At 39.3% G+C, this 26,293-nt stretch overlaps 1 protein-coding gene across 4 annotated transcripts in view; it reads right to left on the bottom strand.

Moving 5' to 3' along the window:
- ZBTB20 (zinc finger and BTB domain containing 20) overlaps positions 1 to 26,293 on the bottom strand; it is a 577,566-nt gene that overhangs the window by 482,842 nt on the left and 68,431 nt on the right. For all 4 annotated transcript variants that reach the window (XR_010919343.1, XR_010919344.1, XM_067546058.1 and 1 more), the window contains exon 2: positions 18,067 to 18,126. The gene's annotated coding sequence lies outside the window, so the exon portion shown is untranslated. The remainder of the gene's footprint in view (positions 1 to 18,066; positions 18,127 to 26,293) is intronic.

Raw genomic sequence — 26,293 nt, 5'->3', positions numbered from 1 at the left:
CCCTGATATGGTATCAAGCAACAGACAGAAGAAATCTCAGGGGAGGTACAAAACAAAGAAAAAAAAACGTACATTGAATAAGATTTCAGAACTACAATCTATGGAACTGCACAGCAAAACACAGTATCTTTTATAGGAGAGGCCTTACAGTGATTTACGGAAGAATATATCGATGCCTAAATGACTGCTCAGCAAATTTCTGATGCAAAGTACCCATATGGCTGATGAAGTTACTATGAAGCTGGATGTTTATCTATCAAGAGGAAGCTAAAGTGATGGTGGAGTGTACCCAGATACTTTTTAAGAATCCCTGCCTGTGCTGAATGGCCTAACACACCCAACAATTTGTTATACTCTGATGTTGTATCCCAAGGGAAATGCAGGAAGCCCCATTACTTGGGACACTAAAAACTCAATGGGACAGCATACCAGGAAATGTTCCAGAAGGAACACTTCTGGACTGGAAAAGGATGGATTTTTTCATAGTGCGGATTACATTTTAAGATGACAGATATGATCCATACCATAAAAACATTTGAGAACCTTTCACATATCCAACTGAAAGTGCAAGAGGAATTTAGGGATGCAGAACTTAACTAACTCAAATGATATTTAACCAGATCATTCAGGGTTTATGCCCTTAACTCTTGTGAAAAGCGTCATATATCTTTAATGGCGAAGACTATGATTTTACATCTCATCCAGAGGGCAGATATCTCTTCATTTTAATAGAGTTACAATCATTTTGCATAAGCTAACTTAGTTTCAAAGTCCAGCTCTTTTCATATTATTAACAAAGACCAAGGGAAGAGGAAATTTAGATCCAGGAATGTGTGACTGACTCATCCAGAGGGGGAAGGGCAGGGTACAACTGGCAGAAACATTGTGTCTTTTGAAGTTATTTAGTCAGGAAATTTAACAGACAACCAAGAAATCTCATTGATCAAATTAGATTTGTCCTTATTTTTTAAGTACACTTCCTCATTAAAAAAATAAGCATTACTTATTTTTGTTTTAGTGGATTAACTTTACCCAAATTTTAGAACAATGCATAAATGTGTTTAGCCATCCTTAATGCAAACGACTAGTGCAGTTTGCAAAAATAAAACCTAATCACTTCAAGATAAAGTATACGACAATGGAGGCACCATGCTGGAATAGGGAGGAGGTCACATATCTTTAAGATGAAGACTGGAAACGAAATGGAGTTCTGCTGATTTTGCTGAGAAGGTGCAAACCAGTCTTCATGTTTTTAGTTCTGCTTGGGCCTCTTACTTTGTTTCATAATTAGTTTAAGATGAATGCTCTCATAAGCAATTAAGAGGCAGCTGTTGAGCGGTGGTGTGGTCTGGTCTGGAGGAATGAACAAACCACTGGAAGTCAGGAAAGCCCTGAGCTCTAGTCCCAGCTCTTTTGCTAATTTGCTGTGTGGCCTTGGACACACCACTTTGTGCTCAGTTTCACCATCTGTAAAGTGGGGATGACGCTTGTCTCAGCTCCCAGGAGAACTGTAAGATTGTTTAAATGTTTGTTCAGTGCTTTGAACATGTAATTGCTAAGCATAAAAGAAGCTTCGATTATTTGCTTCTGGAAGTACATTTAAAACCTAAATTGTTATTAGATCTGCTAGACAAAATTTTATATATCTCTAAATATTTGACAAATCCATTCCTAATGTCATGTACTTGAAGAAGTTAAGCTTTCCTTTAAAAAAAGTCTCTAGCCCTTCCAGATGTCAAGAACACAGTCCAAACAGAAACTAAGTGTGACTCAATACAGTTTCCCTTTCCTTAGTCTGTAGACCAATGGCTGCAGCGCCTCTGCTACTGCTCAGAGGTTTGCAAAGCAGCAATAGAGTGAAATTAACAAGATTCTTGGTGATTTTTCATGGCTCCTAATCAGAACCCTGTGGGTAATAGTGAAAATGTCAGTTTCCCAGTGTCACTGCTGTTGCTTGGGAAAATGGAGGCAAGCACTGGCATTATTCACAAAAGAGGACCTCAAGACTTATTCACAAAGGAGGACCTCAAGGCTGGGTGAGGAGCAGTCACAAAGACCCTCCCACTCATAGCAGCCAGGAAGCACTGGAAGGGGAAAAGAGAAAGTAATCTCCTTCTTTCTCCCATTAGCTAGAAGATGGATAAATACTGCCAGCCAGGAGCCGTTGTGAAAGATTAAGCTCTTGAGCACTTTGGTAGACATCCCAGCACCCTCTGGCTTCCCTCAAACTGGCAGCAACAGCAGTTTGCCTCCAGACCTTGCTAATGGTATCCCTCACCTTTTCATAGCTACTTTTGGTTGTAAGATTTAGTGTTCTATTCAGTAGATGTCTGGTACATTTTATAAATACATAATTGGAGATTTAATGTCAGTTACCCAGTTGCTTATCGGATGGGTGATTTGGATACTGTGACAGGATGTTATCAGCAGCACCCTGATCACTGACATTGCTGCAGCCTGAAGAAGGCTGCAGGCCCAACTGAGGGCAATTACACACTTTCTGATGGGGTGCTGTGAGCATCTGGGTGACAATCACTGGATTAACAAGGTAATTGGGGAGAATATAAAGAGAGGAAACAGGAATCAAAGGGAGCACAAGAGAAGCTCAGAAGTAAGCTCAGAGGGTGAGCTTAGGCTGGGGAGTAATGGTAGCAATGAAACCTGTCCTTGCTATAAGCCTGTGTTGCATGTTATTGTTATGTCAGAGGGAAATAAATGAACACCTCGGTGAAAGATAAAGAGCCTGGTGTGCATTAGTGACTGCGGCACTATCTGAACTGGTCAAGCAGTGAGGTCCATCACACAGTGATGGAGATGCCTTGTGACAGATACATATCTTCAGCAATTTGTGGACTGAACTAAAATCAAACTTCTTAGATGAGGCCCTTAATAGTATAAGGGAAATAAAAGTTCAATTGTTGCTGATGGACCTAAAAGTTCTACATTTGGGATTATGCTTTGCTAAGTGGAACAGGAAAGGACTACTTGTTCATAGTGCTTGAAATGATAAGCCATCTTTTGGAAACCTGAGCTGAAAACTGGACAGTGCATCTGAAAAATGAAAGACATTGCTTCCTGAGAGAGACTGTCAACCTTTAAGGAAAATGATAAGACCATGACTTACAATGGATGGTATTAGGGGAACTGTACTAAGGCCTTTGATCGGGTGTTCATCCCAAACCAACCCTGAAAGGGTGAAGGAAGCTGCAAAAGAGGCCAGTTAGTGAGATAAGCCACACATGAGGGGTTTAGGAGTGAGACACAATCTCGTCTGGAAGATGGAGCTCAGCTAAGCAGATGGGGGCTGGACTAGTATAAAGCCAAAAAGCTGGCAACAGAAATGGCTGCAGTGAGGAAGTCTACAGCCACCCTCTGTGCATGAGAGAGGGAAGGAGGGAACCCTGGGAAAGAGTAGGACATTGGGAGCCTCGCACTGAGGAAAAAGCATATCCAGAAGGGAGAAGGGTGGAGAAGAAAGCCTGTGAGAGGGAAGTAGCCCAAGGAGAGAGCAGAAAGGTTGGGGACTGAGCAGTCCTTGGCTGCATATTGTAAGGTCCCTGGGCTGGAACCTGGAGTATTGGCAGGCCCAGGTTCCCCTACCAGCCACTGACAGAGTGGCATTACCTGGACAGCAGGTCCAGTGAAACTTTATACCCCAGAAGGGGAAACCACATAGTGACCTGGCCGGAGGATCTAGTCAGAAAGCGGAAGCTGCAGTCCCTGGAATGACAGAGAGGCCACAAAGTGAGAGAAAAGACAATGGATTGAGAGACTGCAAGGGGCAGTGTCAGACCTGGAAGAGAGTTAATCCCAGAACAACCAGGAGGAGATGCCACCAGCAGTGAGTGAGTGAGTGCCCCATGACAAGGCCCCTCCACAATGGCTTCTTAGAGAATTTTCTATTTACTGTCCATGCTCAGTACAGCCTTAGAATTACTGTTACTTTTTTTTTTTCTTGATCACTGATGATTTGTGCATTCCCATTATTTTTAATTGCTTTGTACGTTACCTTCTTTGCTGTCCAATAAAAAGTAATTTTAAAAAGCTCCAGTTAGCAGTTCAGAAGCTTTCATTTAGAACTACTGTAAGTTTAGTTCCTTAAGAACCAAATCCCTATGAGTCTTTCCTCTCTGCAACTTTATTTTAACTCCTACGCAGCACATAGCTGGTTTGATTTGCTATAACAGCAGGAATTCAGGGATGAAGGACAAAAATATATCTGTGACCCCCGTACTCAGTGAGTCATTCTATAGCGTGATAAAGCTATAAAATTATATAGGTCTATCATGAGAGGAAGGTATTCTGAGACAGCTCCACGGCAGTCCATGAGAAATTAGTTGGAAGGCCTTTGTATTCAGTACATAATGGACAGGTGTCCACCTCACAAAAACCACCATTCTTCACACTAATTGGTCACTGTGTTCTAAGTCCTAGCAGACTGGACTGAATGGGCTATAGAGACTGAATGTCTCACCCCTACAGGAGTGTCACTGCAGGTGAAAAGTGAGTCAATATGAGGGAAGTATGAACTGACACTCTATGCCTGTACTTGGATAACTAAGATTTAATTTTTATATATTTTCAACCTGATACTTTCACAAGCTCTAAATTCAATTTAAAAGACTGTGTAAAATGAAAATAGGGGATTTCCTTAATATGGAGCCAAATCCTGTAGACGCCAATACTTCTGAATTGACTTCAGTGGGAATTCTGCCTCAGCAAAGACCACAGGATGTGACTCATGGTTTGGAGTTGACCAAGAATTAATACATTTTTGGTTTAAGCAACTGATTTATTAGAAGTATCTGCAGTGCTATTAAATGGTTGGAGGAAACAAGTTTGACAAGATCAGAGAAGATTCTCATTAATTGCTCTTTTTATTGTACTCTATTGGTCACTGGTTTAAAGGTTCAGTACTCCCTCCAGATGAATGGGGAAAGGATGGAAAGAAGATGGGAATTAATCTGTGTCTTTTTTGGGGTGCATTATATACAAAGGATAGCCATTTTTTCCTGAAAACGTTCGGAGTTCTTCTCTAGCCTCTAAATTGCTGGGTAGTTGAAATTAGTGGAACAGGAGAGTTGTTTCTTAATTTTATATATTTATGGCAAAATAATTTTTTTTAATCTCCCGTCATCTGCCTGTTGTCCTGGGTTTCTTTCTTTCTTTTTAAATAAAACACCCATAACTGCTATTAACAAGCCAAATTTTGAAGTCCTTGCTTAGGACAAAATTCTGTCTTGTCTGATGATAGGGATGCAATACAGCTGCATTGTGGTTGAAGCCCCCAGAAGGAATAGTGGCTGAGTCATATGAGTGCACATGCTGGAGTCTATCTGGACATCTTGGTTATAATCTATACTGTACAGGCGCTGAAGTCCATTCATGTAACATTTCACAACCTCTTTACTCTCCCTTTCCTGTTCTCTTCCATGAAGCCTCCATTCCCCTTCACTGTGAGAGATGGAGAAAAGGCAAAGAAGCAAAATAAATCTGTTTGAAAGATCCCTAATGAAGCAGAAGGAGTATGTGTGATGCCTCCACAACATATTCCATGTGAAAGCCCTTACATTGCAATCCTATGGGGTTGGCCAGGAAGAGAAAAGGAAGCAGATGCTCTATGTGCTAGGAAGGGCCTATCTTATACCCTCCCTGTAAATTGTTTTTCCTGCTATATATGTTTTTGGTGTGTGTGTCACACTTGTTTGGCACACCCGCTAAATGTCACATCAATGGACATCACTGTGCTTTGCCACTTACATTTTTCTGACCATTTCACACCACTGTGTATGTCATTACAGAATTTGGCCCTGTAAATCCTAAATATAATCTACATCTCTCAGGCTCAATCAGAGATGCTTCCTCAATGCTTACTCTGTCAAAACTCTCAGTGACCTCAGTGGGAGTTATTACAAAGGACTTGAAGAATGAAGCCAACCTTTGTAACATTATAGTCAGGTGCAGAGAGCCCTGCATAGTCAGATTTACCAGAGCAGTCGGATACTGTTAATTGGACAGAATCATGTATCATTGATTCATTCAAGAACCCAGAGATCATACATTACTGCTCATATTTGGACTCCACATCAATGTTTTCCTGGATAGATCTTTCTATGGGGAAAATAGAAATTATCGTGGGATCTGTTTCTGTTTAAAAAAACCATGCTGCACAATGTCTGCAGAAGTGTAACTAATGACAACCTTCTCCCTCACCCTCCTTTGGAGGAAACCCTGTAATAAGAGCTTCCCAAAATGTCAACTAAAATTTGTCTCATAACAAGTCACCTTTGTTCATTCACCATCTCTCCTTTGATATGCACAGATAATAAAATTAATGTATAACTTAAAGGTAATATATAGTAGAAGTCAATGCTAACTTTGCACAAATATGTCTGGTTTAATAAAATGCCTTTGTGATGATTATTTCATAATGTCACAGCTGTTAAAACAACGAAGTACTCATACTTCCACTCTTGATCTGGCTCTGTCAGCTAACCAGTTGGGATATGAACCATGGGTTTACACCCCCAATTATTCCCTGCTGAGTTAGCTCAGAATAGATGTTTATACTGACATGACTGAACCTGAAGGTGGTCTAGACAGAGATATATGGAAAACTAAGTTTTTCCAGAAACCAACATCAATGTGCATAAATGTTTTCCGGTACAAAGTATTCAGCTGTATTAAGTAGTAACAGCAGTGACAAAATATAATCTAATAAAGCTTAATCCTGCAGGATGTGATTACCTGAGTAATGTGAGTAGTCCCAAGTGAAGATCTCACTAAAAAGGGGTTGTGAAGGGCAGAGAATTATGAAGTTTTTATCATCTCCATTCTACAGATGGCGAAACCTCAGCACATAGAGGTGAAGTGACTTAACCAAAGTAATACACAATGCACAAGTGAAAGATCCAGAAATAAAACCCAATGAATTACTGGCTTCTTTTCTTGTCTTTTGGACATAAGAACATCCTTCCTTTGAAAATATACTTTCAAAGGTAAATGCAAACTGACCATCTGAAGATTTGTTATATTTTTATCATTGTCTCAACATACTACTTCTTCATTGCATTCAAGAAGATGCTTATTAAATACTGCACAAGACCTCTTTGGAGTCGTTTGGTTTGTCAGTTGCATGAAAAACTAACTCTTCTTCAGGACAAGAGATCATCTTGTACGTCTGCAATGGTCACAATTCATTCCCAGGAGAAAGAGGTGGTGATAACTTCTGAGAAAAAAAGAAAACATTTGTGCACTCTTCAGGTTGTGCTGCAGCAACAACCCCAAAAGTGGTGTTCATTTATATCAGGCAGAGGCAGCTATGCATGAGAGCCTGGACTCCACAGGCTCTATCAGTCAGAAGTCAAGGATTTATCATACTTGTCCTGCTAATTAGCCAGAGTGTCATTGTGCTTCCACTAACATCACTCAACTTTCTTTTTTTTTAATTTGGTCTTTTTTCTGCAATGAATTTACATATTTCTCAGTCTCTTATCCCCTACTATGTTTTATTTATGATACAGACCTTCCTGATGGTAACTTTAATATGAAGGAGGTAGTAATTAGCGTCCATATCTGCTAGGTTAATCCCTTTCCCACACTGTCTGCAGAGAAGTTTAAGGTAAGTAACAGTTTACAGACAATATTAGGTTTAATTATGTTTAATGGGAGTTACCGTCTCTCCTTACTAACTACACCTAGTTGTGTAGCTCCTAGATAAGTTTGCTTCCCAACTTCATTCTGGAATGCTAATAGCACCACTGTATAGTATATGTATGGTGCTTTGGTCCATAAAACTACTTCAGGAGAGCTAAACGAGTGAGGAACCTTGTCAACACAGATGTCATGGAACTAGTGCAGGTTTAAAACACTGGCAGCTTTCTGTGAGGAGCCAGTTTCACTATGTGGCTCTATAATGTATGCAGCACACTGAAGAAAATTTAAAAAAAATTATCCCCAAACAAGCTTCTCCTCCCAGTCTGTATAGCTGGTCCGCAGGAATGTCTCCAGTATAAGCTATTATCTACTTTGAGTTTATCTAAAGTCTAGTTCAATAAAACTATGCTAACATTTAACACCTCTAAGGGAAGTAAAAAAAAAAAAATTTAATACTTACTCAACTGTTCATCCATTACAGGTAGGTATCGTGTGTAACAAACAGCTTTAGAGACATGTACGAACTGAATTAAGACGCCTTCTTAAGACCTTCTTTTCAGACTAGAAATGGCCCCTAACAAAACCCCAGATCCAAACACACTCAGGCGTTGGATGTTCATAACTAGGGTATGCATCACAGTGCTGCGGTTTGAGACTGTATTTTCTTCATTGGAAAGTATGGATTGGGGTTGTTCCTTGACATTCTGCAATCACACATTTTATTTTTCTTTCATGGCTTCATCTGTTATCCCCTTGGGGAAGTTTCTATGAGGTTGCTTATACGTATTTCCAATAACCTATGAAAATGTAGGCCCTTTGACTTTTTGGGCTGCTTGGATATCCCTTGTGGATACTGACTGTACAAAGGAATTGTCTGAACACAAAGTGGTTTTGTTTGCTGTGAGAGATGGGGCCAGGATGATAACAAAATCTGTTCTGAAGCCAGGGAAGCGCATCCTTTTGATTTTTCCAGAGTATTCCAGGGAGTGAGCTCTGCATGTAGTTCATGTCAAAGAAGTGTGAAGTTTGCTTAGGCATAGTTTAAGGATTGTTTATGCCTGGTGAGAATTTTATACTGGTCCATGTGTTCCCTCCTTATTTTTCCCACTGACAAAAATTCAAGGACAAAAAAGTCTCTCACTAGAAAACCCTGTGTTTAAAAGCAAACAAGCAAACATGAAACCTCATATTTAACCAAATAGTTCACTGTACTATTTAAATACTCACCAGTTATTTGTAATAACTGTAAATGCATTACCATTGTTAAATGTATGATTTGATCGGTGTGTGAAACCTTGTAATTCCATTAAAGTTGGCCTGAACCAGTATCCTGAACTTTTTGGTGAGGAGACAAAATCCAAATCCAAATTTCGCAATTAGCGCCTACAAATATTTCTATAATAGGCCAAACTGGAATCCAAAATACAAACACCCCAGTAATTTGAAGATTTAAAATATGCTCCCATAGATGCTGGAACTAAGGTTGAGGCTTGCAGTGGTTTCCATTGTATACGGGGTTTACAGTTTGGTTCAATGGCTCTCAGCTCCTCCACTATAAAAATTGTGCCAGCACCCCTGTATGCTTCCCTACTGGAACTCACTCCCACCTCTGAATTCTATATTTGAAAGAGCAAAACTTGAACATGCAAGACCAAGTTGAGCTCTGGTGCCACACTGCTGATCCTCTTAGTGACACTCACAGGGTACTGCAGCTGGGAACATGCTTCCCAGCGCAGGTAGACAGACATGCGCTAGCTCTGTTTGAGTTTGCATGCTTAAAATAGTATTGTAGCCGGGGGCAGCACAGGCAGCAGTGCAGGCTAGCCACCTGAGTACAAACCCGCCCAGGCCCTCTGGGTACATACTTAGGGGGGAACCCCAGCCGCTGTCCACGTTACCCTCAGCTACAGTGTTATTTTTAGTGGGCTAGCTCAAGCAGAGCTAGTGCGTCTGTCCACTCATGCTGGGAAGCAGACTCCTGCCCGCAGTGTAGATGTACACACAGTGGCAATGTGAAAACAGTGGCGGTACAGGATTCTCTTTGCCCACATGAATGCTGATACACAGAATCTATTTTGTGAGATGAACATTTTATATATATTTAGAAACACATAGGCTGCACCTCCCAGTAGATAACCGACGTAGAGAGGGTCGTTTTACTGGCTGAGCTCAAAATCCAGCAGCCAGCTTAGTGTAATGACTTGCAGTGCTACAGAATGACTGTGCAGGTCTGGAAATCTGAAGAGCCCACAATTCCAAGAGCGCATAATGAACAATCTGACTGGAGAATGAAAGCATTCAACACAACTGTCCAAAGCGAGTTAGGGGAAAGCACAAATTACTCCTCACCTGCTGCTGCCTTTCAGTTACTGGCTCCTAACCATAAACAAAGCCCAGGCAACTGAACATTGACCCCTTGTACTACAGCAAAGACCTAGAGAAACTAAGTTACTTGCCAGCACCTGAAATTCTCTTTATATATTTTCTCCTCAGAAATCCAAGTGCGACGCTCAGAACCATGGAAAGCAGATCACATGTGTAGTTGGTCACTAACATTAGACACATGTACATGGCTTTTCTCTCTCTCACAGAAATAAGGCTGTGAAGAGCAGCAAACGACAACATATTCCGAGAACTCCAGTTACTAATTAGTTTTCCCCTTGCACTGTTGCCTCCATCGATCTCTATCCTCAGAGATTAGCCAGCTGTAACAACCCACAATGGGAGACGAATATTTAAAGAGGAACTACATAGCAACTCAACAAGGGGCATCTCCCAGACTTCCAGAGTATGCTTGGGTGGAGATTCCATTTTTCGTAGATCCAAGAGTCCCAGCAAAACTAATCCTTCCAACATGTATCCAGGAGACCATGGCTTCTGGTGTGCTAAGACCAATGCCTTTCATGTTAACCAATATTGTCCAGTTGTTTTCTTGTACCCATTCAGTCTGTCTCTTGTCTGTATCCATCCGTTGTCTCTGGTCTTATATTTAAATAGTGAACTCTTCAGGGCAGAGACTATCTTTTTATTCTGTGTTCGTATAGTGCCTAGCACAATGGGGTCATGGTCCATGTCTAGGTCTTCTAGGCTTTACGATAATACAATACAATAAAATAATAATAATAATAATAATAATCTGCTGAATTAGACTCTTCAATTCAAGATTCAAAGACCTCCTTTGACCACCATCATGATAGGGACAAGATGCTTCCAGTCTATCCAGGGAGACTTATAGTTTTCTGGTCTGTGGAATTCCAAGAAGGCTAATGTCATGTATTGGAACTCTAAACGATATGCATAAACAAAGGTAAAATTCACCCCCAAGATGCCTATTGTGTGTTTGTATAGTAGCAAAGAATTTGGGGCTGGGATGCCATGTTTTATCACAGAGAAACTAGAGTACAGGAATTTCTCTCTCTTTATACTGTTGGTGAGAGGCATTTACAAGGGAAGGCTGTCAGAGTGGGGCTTTGAGTCCTTGGAACAGAAAGCCTAAAGAAGCTGAGTAGTTCCAACTCCCAAAGAACACAGGAAACAACATTATGAGAGCATTTTGATGCGCCCGTATCTAGCGCCACAAAGATACTTTCATGCAGAGAAAGGAAAAGTACTTTTGATGCTCAACAACCCAAGTTCTCTGCCAGTTGGTTGCCTCGAGTCATCACTTCAGGATTTTTTATTTAAAATACCCTCTGGGCTGACTAGCATGGTTACCATTATTGGTCTCTTGATAGAAAAATTAAACAAGTTTTCAGCTGCCTGTTTTCCCCCAGGAGTGCCTGATCACTTTCCAGAGTCTTTTCTTCCACCCTTAAAGGACCTCTTCTCCTCTTCATACAAAGGGACCTATGCACTGAAGTCCCATTAACACTAACAAGAATTATGCATCTGAGACTCCAAGCACCTAGAGGGAAACAGATACTGTAGACTTTACCCATTCTGAGCCTGAAAGCCCAAATGCAACTCTGAGAAAACATCTTCCATTTAGCCCTGTAACATGTTGCTGCCATTTCAGTAGTCCAGCCCACACACGTGTTGGAGTCTCGATGTCTCTAACTCTGCCATCTTATTTACTTCTTTTTTTTTTAAACTTTGCTGTTGGTAGTACTGTGCTGACTGCATAACTTGAATCAGCCTTGACTGGAAGCTTTACAAATTAACTGGACACCTGGAGGGTACACTAGGTAACATTAAAATACTGCCACATAGGTCCTTGAATCAATTCCAAGAAGAAAATAACTCTCTGTTTAAAAAGAGAGAGAAGGGGGAAAAAAACATAATTCATCCAGCCAGTAAAAGATATGGCTGTTAAATTTTGTGGGATGCAGCATCATGCTGAAAGCAAAGATCCTGGACCTCCTATAGGAGATGTTTTCCCCTGCCTTTTACAGCAGCTCTCTCTCTCAATCCAAGCTCTTATATTGGTAGCCATGACTGCAGTATCTGAGTGTCTGCTGGTTCTGTGGATGCTCCATCAATAAAACTTGTTTAGTGAACGGCAAAAAAGCCATTTGCCTGAGTAAGCAAGTAAAGCTAGTTTTCTCCTTGCAGACACCACAGCAGCTAAAGGGCAATATTTTAAACTATTCTTACACTTAGACACAAGCATTTTAGTAGCAAATTGACTACTTATTACTGAATGACTTCTCATTCTGGCTGTTGCAGTACATGGAATCACAGAAAGTGATGACTGAAAGGAATCAGATGCACCAAAATCTGTCCACCCTGCACAAATGGAAAGGGTCATGTGGGCCACACCCACCTGATACTAAGAGACAGTCTATGGATCAGAGGAAGATGAAAAAAACAGTGCTGTGAAGGAAAATTCCTTCCTGACTTCTAATTAGTTCATCCATGTGCATGTGAGCAATGTTCACTGTCGTTAAGTATCTACCTCCAAATGACCACAAGATTCCATTGACATCCTAGTCACGGTCCACAGTTTTCCTGAAGTCCAGTGGTTTGAGTTGTTGTAGATTAGGGCAGAAGTGTTGTTCTGCTCACTGTATAAGTGCCAGCTCACAATCTTCACAAACCAACACAGCTCAGGGAGCAACTCATCCTAAGATGTTCTCTAAGTCAGCTAAAAACTTAGCATCATGTGATTCCATTCTTCCAGTAAAGTTGGATGAAGAGCATCATCATAGCAGAGTTTTGCATAAAGAGACCAAACATTTTTGCATGTGGTTTGAGAGTTGGCAAAGAGGGAGGTAAAACCGTTTTTCCCCCCAAAAGACAGACAGACTGACAGAGACTGGCCCAGCTCTCTTAGCTTTATTGGAACATATGCTAAAGAACATTGTGTATATGCATGTGTGTAAACACAAATGCACACCCACAATGCTGAACTTTGTGTCGGCGGCCCGATTGCGGTTGCCCATGTTCCTTGGGCAGTGATCATTTATGAGGAACAGGAAAAAGTTATAATGTAATGATTAACTAGCGCACTGGGCTATTATTCATGGCAGGTAGAGCAGCAGCAGCCACGGAAGCAATGCTGGTGGCCTCTTCCCATCAGGCAGTCCTGCCAATCCTGGCTGAATGCATGGAACCAACAGAGGTAGAAAAAATAGCAAAATTCAGTGCCAGCAAAAGTAAGAAGCCGATTTCTCCCTCTTGGATACGAGGAACAAATCTGCAGGGATGACAACATTCCCTTTAGATTGGCATATCTGGTGTTTATAGGATATGGCAAATACTGACATCACTATTTACCAACTATACACAGCAACGTTATTGATACCGTCTATCTAGAATTACTTGTTAAACTGCTACAAGTGAATGACTTTAACGGTAGCTGGCAAGTATCTATGTTGATAGGTGTGGCTATGGTGCCAGTGCTTGAACAGATGGTCAAAGGATGTCCTTTTAATTGAGGGGATTGTCTGTGGATGCCTCTATACCTGATCAGTCAAAACGAAACATATCACAGACACTCTTCTTCACTTAGTCCTTTTACCTGCAGCCAACTATGAAACAAAAGGAAGACAAGCAAACAAAACCAAATCAGGGATTTCAGAACTCTTGGTGCAACCTCTCCACAGAAGGCTTTTTAAGCATTATAAAGCAGTACCTTCAGGGGGACTCGACCACAAAACCAGCTATACGCAGGGCTATCTCTGAGTGCAAACACCCAGCACTAATGTCTGACTCTCCATTTTAGGAAAGTGGATTCAGTTTATTCTGCTCTAGCTTTGTCAGTGATTTAACTTCACTCAGCTATACAGAGTTATGTAGACAAACTTCTAACTTACAGCTTTATTTTTTATTTTCCAGCAGAAGCTTTGGCTGTTTATTTAACAAGACCTTGAACGAAACTATTTACAAAAAAAGCAAATTCTTCCTTCAACAAACTCTCTCTCTCTGAAACAACAACTAACTCTCTCTCTCTCTGAAACCCTCTGTGTGTGGATTATTCATTTACATTAATGATTTTAAAGAGGCAGAGTTAGAATAGGGAGGAGTGAAGAATCCACAAGACAGAAGTAATTTCTAGAACTAATTATTGTGACATAATGTTCTTCTGTACATGCTCTGTCTCAAATTTGCTGAAGGAAAAAAATTAGAATTTTGGAAGCCCTTTTTCAAAAGGAGCATTGCTGGAGAATCTGGAAGCTGCTATGCCCAGGGTAGCTCTTCAAGAGTACATATGATGGGATTTGTCCTGCATGGTCAGGTCATCTCATTCTCCTCACAAACAGAGCAATAAATAATCCCTTTCTCTTGCCTTCAGAGAAGACTAAAATGTTACTTCTGCCCACTCCACCTAAGTTCAGGAAATAAAAACTGACCCATAGAAGAATGTTGCTGTAGCAGCAAATGGTCAACTTTCATTGTCATAGAGCATAAGGCCAGAAGGACCACCAGGTCATCTAGTCTGTCTGACCTCCATGTCACAACCTGCCACCCCCACAGCAAAGCTCACAAGCACAACTAGACCAAAGGATTACAACCCTCAAGAGACCTAACTAGTGTATGCCACGGGCAGAGAACAGAAGGGACCAAGGTGCATCAATGTCTAACATGCACGCAATGGAAAGGAAATGATTAAGTGAGATTCCAAGTCTACTGCATGTAAGGATTTATACCAAGTGACATGGGAGAATTTAAAGGGCCACAATGAAATACACAACTGAGGTTGATAATCAAAATGGAAATAGAAGCCTTTTATAAAAATCATCTGAACAGTCAAATCTCTCTCTCTCTCATACGCACACCAAAATGTTGTCTTTTCCCTTGCTAACGGTTGTCTTTGGCCCATCTAATCCATTGGTTAATGTATGCACATGCCTTAAGGTCATCCCCTAAGAGACATAAGAGTGTGGGGGTTTGGCCATTGTTATCTGCAGACATTTCCAGAGGGAGGGAGTAGGAGGGAAGACGTATTGAGCTTGAAGGACTTGTGCAGTATTTTCTTACCTTGAAACGTTATCACATTTAAATGACACAAACATTGATCAGAACCAGAACCCCAGAACTGAGAATCCCAAAGGTTTGGATCCCAATTTGTACTTCACAACTGCCCTCTCCCACTGTATATAAGGCCAAAACAAAAGCCCTGGATCCAAACTTCCCTCGAAAACGTTCAAAAACGTTCTGTTCTGGATCTCAAGTAAAAAGCTGTCACCTGACTGTAGGTTGTATTCACCAAATTTTCTGTAATCAATTGTGTAGCAAATTAAACCACACATTCCATAAACCCCCTAAAAATAAAAATAGGGAAACAGGTGAATTTAGGAGTTCGCACCACCCATCCATGCAAACATATTGGAGTCTTGAAAAATCAAGGGGAAAATTGATTACATGCATCCGGAAAATCAGAAGACATCTTCCCTGGGCAGCTTCAAATGCCAGAAATCTCCCAGTTTTCAACATGTACTCCTGCTCTTTGATCATACTTCCCTATAGATTTATAGCTCATCTGCACTGTTGCCCATAGCTACACCCACTAGTTACAGGCGGGATGGCAACCCTGCTCCTCGTAATTTGAGGGGTAAAAGGGGACAGAATTAAAAAGGTCGGAAAACAATTCTACACTATGTTGGCCTCGGGTGCCCAGATCTTTGGGCTGCTTGCTTTAAAATACAATTTGTTGCTGAGGTTTGATTTAAAAATCTTGTCAGTTTTGACATTCAGGTGAAAGAACTGCTGCTGGCTCCTGAACAATCTGCATCTCTTATCTCTAAATAAAATGTCTGAGGTGTGTCCAAGTGTGAAGATATTATAAGCAAGAGTTCCCACACTCCATACCACACTCATATACACACCCCAAACTACGCACATCTATTGGGTCTCCTGTCTCCCTTCCCCCCACAATGTAATCTGCATTTTCTTCTCTGTAATAAATTATACGACCCATCCTTTTCTACCTGGAAGGTTTAACCGTGCTTTTAAAAAGAAAAATGATAACAGTCCATTCTTCTTCATGCCTTACAGTTAAGGACCACCAAAACTGTGGACTTTTACTGATAAATAGAAATGCAAATTTTGCTTCCGCTCAGCTTCTCTCAAACTCCAGATGACTGGGGAAGATCCCACAAATCTAATACATTTTAACAAATATTTTCCCACACCTTCAGCAAAAAAGAAATTAAAAACTACATCTCCAATCCTACAAACACTTACATGCTTGCTTAACTTTAGGCACTGTGATGAGCCTTATTGACTTCAACAGGACAACTCACCATGCCTAAAGAGAAGCACATACGTAAGACTTTGCAGGATCAGGGCCTATTTTTGCAACAAATTTTGTTGGCAATAATTAAATGCATAGGGCTAGAATGAGTCTTTAGACTCAGTCTTGCATAAGTGATGAGGAGGAGATGCAACCACCCCACGGGGAGCTCAGTAAAGGAACCGTCTTAAAAAGTCAAAATTTCCTGCTTGCTCCCTGGGGAAAGTAACCTGCTTCAGCCATTTAACAGGTTATCAGCTTTTTCCCTGCCAGTCAACATGGGTGGAGAAGAAACCAAGGGTCGCCACATTTCCCACTCTCTTCTCCCCACTCACCTGCATTGGGGAGGGGGTGACAAAACACACCAAGCACACAGCTCCTGCTCTCCCTCTCTGTTTCCCCATCTGCAGCGGAGATGTATAGGAGTAGAAGGGGGGCAGTGTGTTTTCCCCCTATTTATGACCCTGTGCAACAAAGCAACACCAGGCCACAGTCTGGCCCTTACTTCTAAAACAGTGGAAATATATACTGCTAATGCTAATTACAGCTGGGCAAGTGACTTATAACAATTTAAGAGAGATAAGGTGAGTGAGGTAATATGTTTTACTGGACCTACTTCTGTTGGTGGAAACAACAAGCTTTCAAGCTTCACAGAGCTCTTCTTCAGGTAACCAAAGTGGGAAAGGTAACCAAAGTGTCACAGCTAACAATGTAGTTAACCAATTATGCTTTTTAATATTTCCTGAATTATCTATGCGCAGTTCTCTTAAATTTGTTATTGAAACTTATTTGCCCAATCACCTCTGTGAATAATTCCTAGTCTGTCATTTGCAAGCAGATCGTAAAAAGCTCTTATATTTGAAACACAAGATGTTTTGACTGGACACACAAATCATATGTTTCTGTTCTCTAACAGGATGAGTAGCTCTCAGCATCTTGTTTCAAGTGCAAATACTTATGAATGATAATTCAAAAGTGAATATTCTCTAATATTTGCTGAAAATATGCTGTTTTCACAGACAACCCTGTCTGTAAATTTGCTTACCATATTCATTAAAAGGGACAGGAACACGATCAAAGTCACTCCTTTACAAATTCAAATGAAAATTTTTGGGAAATATTTCACCTCTACTAATGCACTTCAAAATGAATGCTAGAAAATGCAAAACTATACTGTGTTTATTAAGTGCATGTTTTAATGAGTAGGAACATTAGCGATTTTTAATATTGCCAGTGCTTTGTTATACACTGTAGTAAAATGACTATTTTAATTAGTTATTTAGACCTTATTCACTCCTCAGTTAGGCAAAACTCTCACTGAAAGATTCTTGCTTGAAAAAGGAGAAGCAGCATTTATCTCATTGAATTAATAAAACTTAAATATATACATATATATTATTATTGCACCATGATCAATCTTAAATACTTCTGAAAATCCCATTGAGTTTCTAACATTTATGAACTTGTATTGAGTAAATTATATATATTACTGTTTATGGTGGTTTCCAATTTGTATTCTGTTCTTGCATAATTTCTGCCAAAATTTGCAGAGATTTTCGAAAAGTTCTTGTAATTTTTTTTATTCTCTTTCTCCCACCCTAGCATCCTTCTTGTTCTTCAAAGTCCTCACTTGTGAGCTCTCTAAAACCCTGAGCCTAGGTGTGCTAGGTAAATAGCATTTTCAAGCAGATACAATGTGTACCCTTAAATACCCCGGAAATGTTGCTTAACGTTACCTTTTCTCTGGCGACGCCAAAAGGGTTAAGAGCAGCTCCTAACACTTCTCTTTTATGCTGCTGTAAAGAAAAGAAATGCTTATATTTAGGGATTTGCTCAGACAACACCTTGAATTTTCATAATGTTCAAATTACTCAGTGTTCAGTTGGAGAAGTAGGTGGCTTTCTGTGTATATATCAACATATATCCATCTGTTGGAATAAGACAAAACAAAGTCCTACACATTCACTCTCAGTATGCAGGTGAAGAACTTGTAAACAAGAAACACTAGTAACCAAAACATCACACCGCACATGTTCATAGGGAAAAAGTTACATGTGAATACCATATTATGGAGGCATTCACAAAGATTCCAAGTCTACAAATCCTTCATTTTTTTCTGTTAAAGTGGGGTTTTAATAACATTAAGGACAAAACAAATGCTTTTCCTAACCAAAATTATACCACTTACTCTTGCCTTTCAGAAGCATTTTTGGGGAAAGTTACAAGTAAATACTTTTAATAGTTCAGGAGTTAAAAACATCACACATTTTCAAAATCGAAGAACTGGAGTCTAATGCTTTATATATATACATAATTTATAAAAGGCTTTCTTTTAGCTCTGAAACATTAAGATATCTAAATAGGCTCTTTAAAAAAGAACTAAAAAGCAGCAAAGTTGTTAGCACTATTTATCAATAATGCCAAAATTTTCAAAGCTGAGTGCCACAAGCTAGGGGTAGATTTTCCAAGGCACAAATGAGAATTAGATACTCAACTCCCATTGACTTGCAATAGGAGTTAGGTGCTTAACTGCCCTGTGCTTTTGAAAATCGCCTCCCAAATTCTTAAATCAAAATAAAAGTGGCCCAATTTTCAGAAATGCCAGAACTCATCGCTCCAAGCAAGATAGTAATTCTCCATTGCCCAAACACCTGACACACTTCAGATGAGCCCAATGGCAGCCCTACCATTTTGAAGGTGTCACATTCAAGTCCTGGGAGTTTTATTTTTCTTACATTTTTGTTAATAATCCTCCCAACATTTTGTATCAGCAAAAATTCATTCAGCCCCTGGAAAGAACCTTCAGCATGATAGGGCTATAGCATTAGCATAAGGCAGATTCACTGAAGAGTCTCATATCCTTTTTGGACTGAAAAAATGAGGGGAGGGCTGGCAAGTCCAATGCATACACCTTACTAACAACCTGATTACCGCACTGGAGCTTTTCTTCATGGTAGGAGGGCACAGGAACGCTCAACTGATTCACAACTAGTATAAAACAGTTATACTCATAGCCAGCTTATAAACAACATTAACCATGCAACTGCACACACAAAATGCGTGAAAATTCATACTGGACATTCCAACTACAACCTTAACTCTGACCCTTTTATCTAATGTTCTTTTTTCATGTAACATGGTTGCTGAATTCTTGGTTTTTTTTTAATAACTATGACCTGGTGTAAGATGTCAGATTTATGGAGACTGTGAATAAAGCAAACATAGTGTGTTTATTAAGGTATTGAATGGTCAGGGTAGAATTTTAACCTTTAAATGCTATTAGATATACCACCTAAAATATGTTTGACTTAAGCCACACTATTGCGTTGCTTGGGAGATGTCTAATTAATCTGATAACTAACATATATTCGATTTTGTGGTGATGTATGTGTTGAAATCAGAGATGACTTAAACCTACACTGAATCTGGGTGCCCAAAAGCTTTTATTTATTTATTTGTTTTTTAAGGGAACAGGGAAGAGGAGGAACAAGTTGCATCACAGTATGGATATTTCTCACTTTCAGCGTCTTTCTATAATACATGGAATTGAAGCAGCAGGCTGGATCCTAATTGCTCAAACTTTGTAAATGTTTGGATCTAGATCTGGATCTCTACTTTTCTTCCCTGTTCCATCAGCAGTTGAAACTACAAAAATGATGTGTTTGTTTGTGAATAGCTCTGTGTTTTGGATCAGAGTTAAGGCTAGTATTAGACTGTGCAGTATGAATTTTCTCATAAACAGAGTATTACAGTCTTTACTTTCATTATCTTAACTCATCGATGCTTATGTTTTATTAATGCTAAACATTATTGCTATATAGTTTTTGTAATAGCTATTTTAATTGACAATCTAAGTTTACATTAATAAAGCTTTATATTTGTCATGAACACTGAGCATTTAAGATGGTGAGACACAAAGTCCTACTTAAATTGTGAAGAGTTGAAAGTCACAAGCCATTGGCTAGATTTTCAGTACCAGCCCCAACTTCTGTGATTTTTTTATCCACAATTAATTGCCATTTGGATACCTCAGTATCTGATGCACCCACAAAATGTTAAATAGGGATGCAAAAGGGTGAGTGCAATTTAGGAGATCAGGCAGTTGTCCCTATAGTAATCAAAAGTTAATTTTCAGTAGATTTTGCAATACTGTTTCATGTTTGACTTACTACATCAAGTTGCAAGGCATTAGTGATCCTCATATAGGCAGATAATTTGTAATTTGCTGGGCATTTACAAATCAATAAACTGCCACTGATTTCTAAAAATATTAACTTATTGGTGTGAGATAGATGCAAACACAGAAGGCACACAGGAACCAAGCACATGTCTAAACCATCAACGTTCTATAACAAAACAGACATCAATTCATCTAAGCAATTACATATTGATATAGTCCATATAGATAACAGTAACATATTGTGTTAAACTGAATGTTTCACCCATAAGCAGTAACGGACTATATGTTTGCTGTTATTTCATTGCTTGCTTTTTGTACTAATACCAAAATAAGCTGCGTGGCATAATTAATATGAACTATAAATGGTAAATGCTTGTTATCTTAACTTACAGTACTGAGAAAAAGTTTATTCAGTGAACTGCAATCTGACTTATAGAGAGACTGGGGTAAGCTTAATCTTTCAGTTCAAGAACTTCTGTGTTATTTATGTTTGCCCTAGAGTTTACTGAGATTTCAGCATGACTGAAATCGGAGAGAATCTTAGCACATGAGAACTGGGGATTCTTCTCTCCATTTAAGATATTGTATTCAATAGAGTATACAATTTCCACTCATATTTGTATCACTCCAGCACAATTCTTCACCTAGCAAACACAGTCATCACACATGCAAAACCAAACTATTTTATTCAGTGTTTTAGGGGGAATCACTATTGATTAATGGCAAGAACACAGGAGCCAAAGGGATTTCAACCAATGATGCACTGTGTGACGGCAAGTAAATCACTCGGCTCTTCTCATGCGTCAGTCAATCCAGCATGAATATTAGGTAAAAACAGGACTTTGACAAAATGGAGTACGCATCACAGTTAAGCCCTTTCTTCTTAAAAAAGATGTTTGTGTGAATTTAGTACTCATGCTGCTTTGGAGTTAAAATCATCCAGCTTGAGAACAGGTATAGTACATATAGTGGCAGAACTTATTTCCTTACATAGGCTCACCACTGTGCCTCAACTTTGAATTGGAGAGACCGAATCCAGTGGTTAGACTGTAGACTAGTGAAGTCTCAATGGTTGATCCAGCCTCTTTTATGGGGCAACAAACTATAGAACAATTACTAACTGTGGTGATGATTTTTGTGGTATGGACACTTTCCACTGAGAAACAGACTGAGATCCATCTAATTCGTTTCAGGAGTTAAGCTTTTCTGACAATAAAATTTAAAATATAATATCAAATGGCTAGTGCTAATCTACCATGTTTAATGGTAGTGTCTGGAGAATTTCAACAAGTAGACTGCTGAATACAAGAAGAGTAACTACTGAATAGGAATTGGCTCAGCTGAAAGAGAGAAAGTTTGGTATGCTTACACAGCAAGCTTAAAGGAATAATAGCAGCATCACAAGTCTGTTCTCAACGTACAAAAAATTTCTCAAGACACAGGCCATTCAGTTCCCTGTGCCAGTCTAAATTCCAATTGAAAAAGCCTATCCATCCATATTCTTCTTCGAAATGCCTTATGTCAATTGTCTAGGCAGAGGACAAAAAACAAAAAAAACCCAACCCAATCTGTTAAAACACTGGCCCCAGGATGGCAGAAGAAAATCAGAGAATACCTACCAGAATACCCAGCCATTACCTTTATGTACTGAATATTTAATTAAAAGGAAAAACAGAGTCTGGAAAATGAGACATGAAATGTCTTTATGTTACATTAGCAAGGTAGGAAGAAAGCCCTGGAAAGAGGCCCCAGTTGCAATATATGTTTATTTAGAGGAAAGTACCAGTGCAGATAGGCAAATAAATCAGATTATGATAATAGATGAAGACCACAACTGTCAACAAAACCAGGCTGTTAAATCTCACATAAACTATTTTTTTAAATCTTTGGTTTTTAATATACATTTCAAAGATCACTCTCACAATTCAGCTGCTTTGTCTTTTAAGGCCAGTTACTCCAAATGGCTTTTCTCATGACACAGTGCTTTCTCTTAGCTTTGGGAAAGGTGAGCAAAAAATACCTAGTGATGTCTTCCTGTGCCAAAACCAAGTGAACAATCTGAAAAATTCAATTGATTGAATTTCTTTGAACACATCAGGAATTAATGGTGGGGTGGACAGTTGCTCAGCCGGGGAAAACAAACAACATACAAAATAAACCTCTTTCTTTTGTCCAGAAAAAGAGGAAGGGTACCAAATGGCTCATGGGTTTAGTAGCAGGCTGTAGAAGGAGTTTTCCCTCTAGGTTATAGTTTCAAATCTAGTCTATGTCAACAATGTTTCAATGTTATAAGATGCTGTGCATAAAATTGTTTGAATGCTGATCTCAGTCTATTTTCCAGTAGTCAAGTATTCACCTTCTAACAACAAATTAGCACTATTTGGCCTGATTATTATTAATGACAGCAAAGATCCCAAGCACTGAATGGACCACGTGGAAGGAACTATCTACTACTGCAAGGCCTGGCTCCTCAACGGGTAGTACAAAGTATATTGGTGAGGGAAGCATATCTTGCCACTGGCCTGTTGTGTTGACAAAGACGATTTTAGACTCCTAGAGATGTCAGCCTAGTACCTTTCACCAAGATGTACTTGAAAGGACAAAGACAGAATACTTCTGTTACCTCAAACTTCTATCCCATCTCCAATATTGGACACAATTAACTCTTCTCTGTCATTTCCTTTCCTTGTGCTAAACCTGCCTCCACTCAAAGAGAGTCCCCCGTTAATAAAAACCTAATTAAAATTTCACCTCATAACAAAGAAAGCCTCCTTTATCCTTAGTCACTATCACTGAATATCCTGAATCAAAGTTGATGCTTCTTCCTTGAAATCTTTATGAACCATAAGACAATTTCTCTCAGAACACCATGTGCAGTGGGGGCTGCTGTTATTGAAGAGAGAGAGCAGGGTTTCTTGTTAGAACTAACACCTCCCCATTCTCTTCAGCTCGCATGTTTCATCACACACACTGGTTTATTGTGTGGCTCTGTGTATCCTCTTTTCTCTATCTCCGTCTTGGCAGAAGCTTCTTTAACTTAAAAATCAGTCCACACGAACCAAATAAAATAAATAAATAAATAAAATAAAAACTCAATGTCTATAAGAAGTACACAGACTAACCTGCTTAATTATTAACAGGTAAACACAACACATCCTGAATTATTTACTTAATCTTTTTCAACTACAAACCTCAGACTTTTAGAGCATGAAATACGTGCTTTCTTTAAGGACACAAAACAGTCCCTTTATACAGCATTTTTAGAAGGAATACAGGCCTCTTGTTAACCCTTGTGCTGCCACCCTCCAAGTACTACTTCTATGGAGTTTTAAAGCATCTGAATATAAGTCATTTTCTATTCAAAAGTTTGCAAGTGAATCAATTCTTGGATCCTGCCTAATAACTCTGAGTAAAACATGATTCCTGTGAGGATATATACACTGTTTCTTTAAGTCTGCAGCAGGAAGCCCAGCAGGAGGGGGAGCTGGTGAAGGTTCCAGATAGAAGTTCTACAGTGAATCAAAGAAAGACAGAGCTGCTTTAAAGACAACTCTGTTTTCTTTATTCTAGTAAAGTTTCTTGTTCAATGTCAGAAAAAAGTGGCTCTTTTCTGCCACATGATAATACTTACTGATTTGACTATTACAAGTGAATGAATTGTATCTACTTTACCTTGATTCATCTTCATCTTCTACAGCTAAGTCATTCTTGTTCTTAAGGCTAATGCAAGAAACTTCTTGTTGGTGCCTTAAGCAAAAAAGTCAACATCATACATCCTTCAGGATCTGAAAAAGTAATCTCCTAAGACTGAACTCCAGCAGTCTGGCGTGAAGTTCTTCCTCCTTCCTATATATTATTCTGCTTAGCACAGAAGGACTACTTGGTAGGTCTTCTAGTCTCTCATTGCCTGATCTGATGGAATACATTGTGAGAGCATATGGAAAATGAGGTGGGTAACAACATCATTCCTGAAAATGTGACAGAGCACTGATTGTTGAGGACAGTGTGCGCACCCTTTGAGCTCTTATGTGTTCAAATCTCAAAGTAATTTTTTCTCCTCTCTAGCAGCCCCATGCCATCACACATCTGTTTGCCATTACAAATGGGCCCAGGTCATATTAAAGAGCTAAATCATTATAACTGAACAAATGTGCTTCTGACTGGCAGGAGGACTTTCCCAGCTACCCTTTCAATGGAAGAGATGGCATAACACCCTCTCCTTGCCTTAATTAGTCCAACTAAACACATATGCATACAAACTGAAGTTGCACAGTAAATCATGCAAAAGACAAGTAATGCCAAAATTTGCCCTCAAACCTTAACTCTCTCTTTGTGCATAAACTTTATGACAGGCACATCTTTACTGACACGATCACATGCCACTTCTTAAAATTTTTACAAACTTAGACGCACATGGTATTTTGTCATCTGTTTTTTCTTTTCCATTTATTTAATTGTTATAATGATCCACACTTATAATAACTCACACTTGTTATATATATAATGAAGTTTCTTTTCTCCCTGTATTTTAATAATTTTGTCAGTACTCATGCACTACACATTTTCTTTCCAGCCACAGCCTTCCTTAGGTGCAATTCAGGGAGCCAGATAATTACAGAGCTAATTTAGATGCTACTTTAGGTGGCCTACATATGCTAGCAAAATTGTATGGTCACTTTATGCTGTATGTTTAATATTTAGTATATTGTGTAAGAATAGTTCACTGCAGTGTTTCTCAACCAGGGGTACCCATACCCATGGGAATACGCAGAGGTCTTCCAGGGGGTACATCAACTCATCTAGATATATGCCTAGCTTTACAATAGGCTACATAAAAAGCACTAGCAAAGTCAGTACAAACTAAAATTTCACATAAATAATGACTTGTTTATACTGCTCTATATACTATACACTGAAATGTAAGTACAATATTTATATTCCAATTGATTTATTTTATAATTATATGGTAAAAATGAGAGAGTAAGCAATTTTTCAGTAATTGTGTGCTGTGACACTTTCGTGTTTTTATGTCTGATTTTGTAAGCAAGTAGTTTTTAAGTGAGGTGAAATTTGGAGGTACACAAGACAAATCAGACTCCTGAAAGGGGTACAGTAGTCTGCAAAGATTGAGAGCCACTGGTTTACAGTATACTTCTCATATAAATTAAATTCTGTTTGATACTCACACAGTAATACAATTTGCTATACATATACCAAAGACTGTCGAAAATAATGATTAGGATATATTGCAAATATTTGAGAAATGGGATGTAATTATGTAGCTAGGGACTGTGTTATATTGTGTAAGCACAATTTGGCAGACTTAAGGTTATACAGGCAACTTTAACAGTAACCTTTTTTTTTTTGGTTTTTTTTTTGTTTACATACTTTCAACCACAAACAGGCTCCTCCAAACCTTACAAGCTGTTTAGCTGGAAAAGGGGAATTGTGAATTTCCTAGTTGCAGAGATCTTAAGATGCAAAGGAACTTCATTCTCTGCACCTAACACAGCACACAGCAGATTTCCCCTTACTTCTTTGCATCTCACCAGACTGACAGAAATGGATTGGAGCCCTTGACTGAGCCCATAAGCGCTTTCAGTGCACCTTTCACAAGGCACTTAAGGTAGCCACATGCTCATGTGTAATGCAACCTCCCTTAGTGTAAACAAAGAAGCTTAGCTGAAACAAAAAACAAACAAAAAACCCCAGTAAATAATGTCCTGTGCATGAGGCACATGTAATTTCAAAAGGGTCAGAACTCAGCCAAATCAAACCCAAAT

The sequence above is a fragment of the Emydura macquarii genome, unplaced genomic scaffold (assembly GCF_026122565.2).
Source record: "Emydura macquarii macquarii isolate MOO-44397 ecotype Brisbane River unplaced genomic scaffold, CSIRO-AGI_Emac_v2 contig_1119, whole genome shotgun sequence".
Classification (NCBI taxonomy): domain Eukaryota; kingdom Metazoa; phylum Chordata; order Testudines; family Chelidae; genus Emydura; species Emydura macquarii.
This window is presented reverse-complemented; position numbering and strand designations above follow the sequence as displayed.